Consider the following 8,013-nt stretch of genomic DNA (forward strand, 5'->3'; position numbering starts at 1 on the left):
ACACACACACATTCATACACAGAGACACACAGATAGAGATATATACATATTCATATACATATTCATTCAAACACACAAGCACACATACACACACAAGTAGAAAGGACTAGTTGAGAAAAGGGAATTAATAGGGAATTAATGGGTATAATAAGGACACAGGAATATAATGGGGTGAATAAGAAAAAAAATTAGTTACATCTATGAAAAATATCACAATGAAATCCTTATCACATATAGCTCATATGGTGAAAAACATTAAAATAAAACTTAAAAACAGAAATGTATTCACGGAAGTATCCTAAATATCCAAGATGTATGTAATTGTTATTCTACAAGTTTGGAAATTTATTCCAGCTGATCTACTCCTATTCACTTATTAACTGCCTGAAGTTGGTGTATCAAAGTTATTAAAATAGGGGATTGAGAGATGGTTCAGTAAAGAATACTTGCTGCTCTTTCAGGCAACTGAAATTTGGTTTCTGGTACCAACAGTGTTTCACAATTGACTGTAAAAATCCATCTCTAGGAGATATGATGTTCTCTTCTAGTATCCACAGGGACTAATAAGCACATATGTGCTTTCTCTCTCTCTGTCTTTCTCTATCTCTGTTTCTCTGTCTCTCTGTCTCTCTCTGTGTGTCTCTGTCTCTGTCTCTCTCTCTCTCTCTCTGTCTCTCTCTCTCTCTCCCTCCCTCCCACTCTCTCTCTCTCTCTCTCTCTGTCTCTCTCTCACACACACACACACACACACACACACAAACACACACAAATCTTTTGAACATTAACCAGAAGAGATTATAGTAATAAATCATAAACATATATTTGTGTCTAAACAAGTTTTTCAACTCTAGAAAAATAACTCTGTCAAAATTTAGTAAGGAAATGTGAACTCTAATCATTGTTTCCTCTTACAATTAAAATGTACCTGAAGGTAAAATGTATATTCGTTAAGTTAATTGATGCCTTAACATCGGCCAATGTATAAATCTCTTTCAAAAGTCTTAAAATATGGCAAAAGAAACCTGGCATTGATATAGAATATAGAAGGACATAAACTACAGATGTCAGAAAATAATTAAAATTCCTAATTTATAAATATTAACCTCAGTTAAAGTGTCAGTTCCTGCTGAGAAATGTGCATACCCAAATTTAAAGAAAGATGTAGTTATGACATTTTTCTTTAGTCCCATAAAAATTGATATCCTACATCAGTGATTTAAATGTTGAATTTAACTATGTGAATTTATAATATTGATTGATTTTACTAGTTAGTTTGTAAGTGAAATATCTAGCTCCATTTCATTGTGCCGCATTCCTTGCATAAATGAAAGGGACATACAATTCAGAAACAAAATCTCATATACAATAGTTACCTGCCTCAGAAGGGTAACTCCTTCCTCCCATTGCTACTTTGCATTTCCTGGATCTCCAAATGATTACTTTAGATACAACTAAGGTTCACTATATTTTTCCTCTGAAAAATTTTGCTTATATGATCTCAACAAGTTACATCACCAAATCATTTCAATATGGCAAATGAGTTGCAACTTGTTACCGTATGATTGTTACCACAGAACAGATTTAAAAACTAAGAAAAAAAACACACAACATAATCTCTAGCACTTATGAGTAAACCACCTTTCTGACCTGTGTTATTCATTGCAGAATTACCTTTCATGTCACAAATAATTGGAAGAACTTGGGCCCTGGGCTATTCTCCATGGATCTTTTCTACTGCTTAGATAGATTTCTGTCATTAGCTTTACTTTCCATAAACCTCTAAACCTTCTTTTCCTATTTTTGGAAACCTGGTAATACGTGACAATATACTGCAATAAATAAATAAAAACATAAATAAATAAATAAATAAATAAATAAATAAATAACTGATGAAATTTAGGTCGTGAAGCCCTTGAACCTGAGATGGAGCAATGATCTAGGCTTGTCTGTAGTGTACCATATTAATTACAGGGACCATAAAAGAGGAAAACGGAGAAAATGTTGAGTCAGCTAGACACAGTATGAGACCTCACCAGGCCACTCCTGGCTTTGCCTGTAGGTGGAACAGTGAGTCAGAGACAGTAGGGTCTCTAAGAAAGGGATAGCTCTAAAGTGACAAATGGCAGGACATTAGAACCTCTGTCCTGAAATCTCAAAGATATCAGTAATTCAAGATGCACAACGACACGACAGCAGATCTTTCTCTCAAATTCACCAAGAGAAATTTAGCCCTGTTAACAACTTCACATTTTGTAATAAATTTAAGAGCTAAGATAAAGTCTGTGTTATTTAAATTCATTGTTTCTGGTAATTTTTCACAGCAGTAGTAGAAAATTAATGCAATCTTATCATGAAAAATATTAAAAGTGAAAAATATAGTTAATTGAAAAAGGTTTAGAAAACCTAACACAAATAAGTAGCTCAGTAAAAAAACAGTGTTTATTTTATTATCATATTATTCTGAGTTCCTTCAATTTCACAGGCAACTGTGGATAACAGTTGATAAAGAATGATGTTCTAGGCTAGTTAGGCAACATTTCTGTATCATCAAATGTCATTATAAGTTACTTTTCCCAGTTCACTGGCTGTAACCCTTGGGTCAGTTGTCTAGCCTCTCTTTGCATACAACTTATCGCAAATGAACATAATTATAATAATAACTCTTCCATCTAATTGGAGTGATTCAATGGAATAGTATTTTCGAAACATATACACAACATAGCATATTGTATGTGCTCATTACAATGAGTTAATTTTAGGTTTTCACAGGATTTTATTTTTTCAAAATCAAATAATATATCCCCATATGTCATACTATTATATGGTCATAGTTTTATTTTATGTAAAACCTTGAAAATATCTTTTTAAGACTTTAATGCATATGAATGTGGTGCATGCTATTAAAGAAAACTATGCATTTGCTCTATATAAGCTGCAAACCATGGATCTACATTCTAGGAACTGAACATTGTCGCCTTCAATAATAAAAAGGCTTTATAATTGCTGAGCTATCTCTCTATCCCTTGGAAAAAATCCTTACTAATTTTATTAATCATTAAATTTATTTTAAACATATTGTTTTATTTAAAACAATTTTTATACAGTACATTCTAATATTGATAGAGGTAGATCATAAATATTCTCTGAATATATTTTCTTTAGTTCTTTAACCTACTAACATTTGTGAGCACCAAGGTCATGTCTCTCTCCAGAAACATTCCTTCAAAGGGGATTAGTGACTATAAGAAAATAGGAACTTGATATTTTCAACTTCCTAATGTGCATGTCCATCCAATGCTCAGTGCAGACTGTTGGCGTGGCCCAGTAACTTGTCACATTTACTGATGAAATTACTGCTCAAGAAGATTAAGAAGCAGAGTGCCAAGCTGCAGCAGCAGAACTTGAAGCTGAAAGAGCCATCAGAAGTGACCGTGTCACAACCTCAAAAAAGGGCTCTGTCTAAAGAAACAAGAAAAAGTTGAAAAGCTAAAAGGCCCTAAAACTTTCTATAACTGTGGGCTTAATGGAGCCACAAAGTGGAGGCATGCCTGAAGAGACCATAAGAAATGCAAAAGTTAAAAGCTGACTCTGAAAACTTACCACTTAAAATCAATGGAGAAACAGCAACATAGCCATCTCCTGATTCAGAACCAAGAGAAAAGGAAGAAGACGAGGAAAATGGCAAATGATGCTAAAGAACGCAAAAACAGAAGAGAACACCAAGGCTCATGCAGAAACAGATATGGTGTCTAGAGCCAAATGGCAGTGAGTTGTTCAGCCTGTTCCTAGGTGCTTCTGAGGATGTTTCATTCGCTTTCTTGTCTAATATCCTCAGTGAAAACACTCTGAAGGCTATAGAAGAAATGGCTTAAAGGAAATGATGAAGATCTAACATAAAAGTATCAGGCCACTTATGGAAGACAGGGAACTTTGGACAGCAGCAAAACCCTTGCTTTCCTCATCCGTGTTATTGAACTCATTGTCAAGTTTGAAGTTCATGTTCAGGAATGGAACAGGAAGTGCTGATTCTCTTCCCTGCCAGAGAATTGGCCATGCAGAACTTTGGTGTTCATAAGGAACTGATGACACACTACACGTGTGGACTGATCATATGTGGCAGTAATATGTCTGCTAAAGCTCAGAAACTTGTCAATGGTATCAACATCCTGGCTACCCCAGGCTGCCTCTTAGACCACAAGCCAGGGTAAACACGCCAGGGTTTACTGTAAGTACAAGAACCTACAGTGTCTGATTATTGATAAAGCAAATCCTATCTTGCGGGTTGGATTTGAAGAAGAATTAAAACAAATTATTGAACTTTTGCCAGTGCACAGGCAAGCCAGGCTCTTTTCCACCACACAAACTAAAAAAGTTGAAGACTCGGCAAAAATTTCTCTGAAAAAAAAAGAAAGAGCCATTATATTTGGGCGTTGACAACAATAGAGTTTGCCACCGTGGATGGATAGCCTTGAAGAGGGATATGTTATTTGTCCCTCTGAGAAGAGGTACCTTCTGCTCTTCATATTGCTTAGGAACTAGAGGAAGAAGAGATGATCATCTTTTCATCATGTATGTCCGTCAAATACCACTATGGGCTGCTGAACTACATTGACCTGCCTGTCATGGCCATCCATGGAAAGCAAAACCAAATTAAGTGAGCAACCATGTTACTCCAGTTCTAAAATGCAGGTTTGGGAAGACTGTTGTGCACCACTGTGGCAATCAGAAGGCTAGACATCCCTGAACTGGACTGGGTTGTTCAATACAACTCTTCTGATGACTCCAAGGAATATATTCATAATGTGTGGGTAGAACATCCAGGGGCCTGAATGGAAGACGGCATGTTCATCCTGTGTCCTGAAAAGTTAGGTTTCCCTCCTTACTTGAAACAATCCAAGGTTCCACTGAATCAGTTTGACTTTTCCTGGTCTATAGGTTTCTGATAATCAGTCTCAGATAGAAAAGCTGACCAAAAAGAACTACTTTCTCTACAAGTCCACTCAGGAAGCATATAGGTCCTAGATACCAACACATGACTCCCATTCTCTCAAGCAGATCTTTAATATGAACAATGTGAGTAAATTTGCCTCAGGTCCTTCTGTCTTTAGGTTTTAAGGTCTCTCCTTTTGTTGACCTGGACATGAACAGCCATGATGGTGAGCAGACAAAAAAAAGGGAGGCCGTGGTGGATTCAGCTACCAGAAAACCAAGAGGAGAAGTTCAAGAACTTGCAACACATTGTCAAGAAGATAGTAGACCACAGGAAATTCTCTCAGTACGAGGAATGGCTTTACATGTGGACTGACTTTGCCCTATCTCAGCCCTCCATTTAAAAAGGAACTTTTATCACGTTTAGGATCTTTTTGTCCCTACTATGATGATAATATTTTATTTTTAAATAGTCCCATGAAACAGATTATGTCATTGTAAAAAAAATATATGAACTCGTTTTCCATCTCATATAAAACAAATTAGTCTTCATGGGATCAGAGTCCATTAATACAACATGAGAGCCATCCATAGAGCTAAATATTATATTTTCATACTTGCATATGTAATGAGGAAATGGGAATATAGATTATTATGCAAATTCTTTAAGCCTTCTTTTAGTTATAAATCCAACTGAGTTGAAGTATGACTTAAACTCAGAAGCAGTCAGTTTTACATGTCATTGAGGACATAGAAGGCTTACTCAATAAAGTTGGGAGACACAGGCCATCTTGCCTCTGAGCCGTTTACTACCACAGCTTGAAGACACTGGTAAATACATTAGATAACTATAATCAGGTTAGATTCCCTGAAGCAGTGGACCATTCCTTATTCATCTTGTGTTTCAAAGACTGTCAAAAATGAAATCAATTTTATTTATTTAATTGGACTCCATGGAAGTAGAAGACATTTAGTAAAGTTCACAAGATTAGATCTAAGCATACATGAATTCAAGCAGAAAATGGGAGTTTAGTGGGCAAAGGAATTTAGCTTTTATTGACTCACCATGACTCTAGTAAGAATAAGCTCTCCAAACATCAAATGTTAAGTAAATTACTCCAGAACAGGATATTCTAGCCGGTTTTTCTGCTAGAATAATTTCATACCATTAAAATCTGAGAATGAACATTACAAACTAATTATTATATTGCTTGTATTAATAATTGGGATTATATGAGCACAAACACAGTGAATGGTCTTTTCAGTAGAACATGTTCAAAGAATAGCAATTACCCTCCTCTGTTAAACTACCGGTCCACCACTGGCCAAAGATCTCTGCCATATATACCATGAACAAGCAATCTACCTCTGGTACCAAGTCCCCTTGTCCATCTGCCTGGCATGCAGTGCCTTGACAAGCTATCTTTAAAATAATTTAGATGTTTAAGGAGGACAATAAATGACTTATAAATCTATCAGCACAGTAGGTAATATACAGTAACTGTTCAATAAACATCCATCATTTACAATACCATTTTACAAAACAGTATTTTTCTAGGACCTTTGCTTAAACCAACCTTAGTTGTAGGTTTATTTCTTTCTGTAGGTTATTCTGGATCTCTAAATTTAATAGATGGACCAAAAGAGAAGAGAGGGTGGATGTGTGTTTCTTTGTTCTTTCATTGAATGTCTATATGTGAGCCTCTACTAGTAGCCACGTAAGAGTTAAAAAAAAAACCTTGAATCAAATTAAATGATTAAATGTTATTCAGAATGAAAATCTGTAGGTGACTAGGGTTAAAAAGAATATACTGCTGCCTCTTACTACCTTCTCCTGATCAGGTCTTTGACATAACTATAGTGAGAGGTCACAATCTCTGAGACCCTGGCCTTCTGTCATCAAGGTGGGTTATTACACTCAAATCAAATCACAAGAACAAAAAAATGTTTTCACTGTAAGTTTTGCCCAATTTAAGCTATAGCAGAGTAGCAATTCCAGCAAAGTGGTTTTGAGAAAGGAATGGACAATAGAGCATCTCCATCATTAAGAGAAAGAGAACAGTACCAGTGAGGTGCTGTCTCTGACCATTGACCAAACACCAGTTTCTCCCTGCTTTCAGTATCTATAGCAGCTTCTCAGCATTAGACATTTCTGCCAAATATTTCTTTGGCTGCATCCAAATCCCACAAAAGCATCCCATTCCAGGAATGTCTGCTGGGCATAAAAGAAAAGCAAGCAGTGTCTACCATCATAAATAATTCCTCTCCTGTTGCTAATTTCCACATTGTTCCTTCTGTGAGTCACTCCCAACCCCAGGCTAATGAATTAACAAATTACACACACACACACACACACAACACACACACACACGTGCGTACACACACATACACACACATGCACCTGCTGCAACTTAATTGGTATTTTTAAAAAATTTTAATTCAATTGTAACTAGTAACCAGATAAAGAGAATTTTAAAAAATGTCAGTGCCTTTTCAATCTGCCAATGTTTTATCTGCTAAACAACAGCAGCAGCAACAACAACAGCAACAACAACAAAACGGCAGGTGTTTAAGGATGTAAAAACGTAAATCAGAAATAATATGTCATTCATATTTTTGGTATACAGATAAGTACACACTGATTTTGTCTGGCTTTGGGGGCGCAGATATAAACCAAAACATGTTTATCAGTTTTTTGGAATTGAGAAGGGAGCACAGCTATTTTCTCAGAACCTGATGGAGACAAGTACATGTCTCTGCTTCTAAGATTTGGGGGATGGGGGACGTGTGGGGAGAGAATTGAATTAAAGTATACGTTTCTGAGAACAGAAGATAACAAAACTGGGTACATTTAATCAGTCTCATAGCCTGACTCAGAGAACTGAAGATTGCATCACTGTTCAGATTGACAGAGTTGGGGCTATGGGATATACCTCTTCTGTCTGAATTCCTTAAAGAGCTAAGCCCAATAAGGACATGTGAACAATAGCCTGTAATAAACTCTAAAAAAATCTGTTTTTGTCTCGCTTTCTCTCGGTCTCTCTCTCTCTCTCTCTCTCTCTCTCTCTCTCTCTCTCTCTCTCT

At 36.2% G+C, this 8,013-nt stretch overlaps 1 protein-coding gene and 1 pseudogene across 1 annotated transcript in view; one reads left to right on the top strand and one right to left on the bottom strand.

Moving 5' to 3' along the window:
- The window catches only part of Sgcz (sarcoglycan zeta), a 1,017,502-nt gene that overhangs the window by 474,439 nt on the left and 535,050 nt on the right, over window positions 1-8,013 (bottom strand). The gene's annotated exons all lie outside the window — the stretch shown is intronic.
- On the top strand, window positions 1,530-5,333 carry LOC114621802 (annotated as a pseudogene).

Source organism: Grammomys surdaster, unplaced genomic scaffold (assembly GCF_004785775.1).
Source record: "Grammomys surdaster isolate TR1022 unplaced genomic scaffold, NIH_TR_1.0 185, whole genome shotgun sequence".
Lineage (NCBI taxonomy): Eukaryota > Metazoa > Chordata > Mammalia > Rodentia > Muridae > Grammomys > Grammomys surdaster.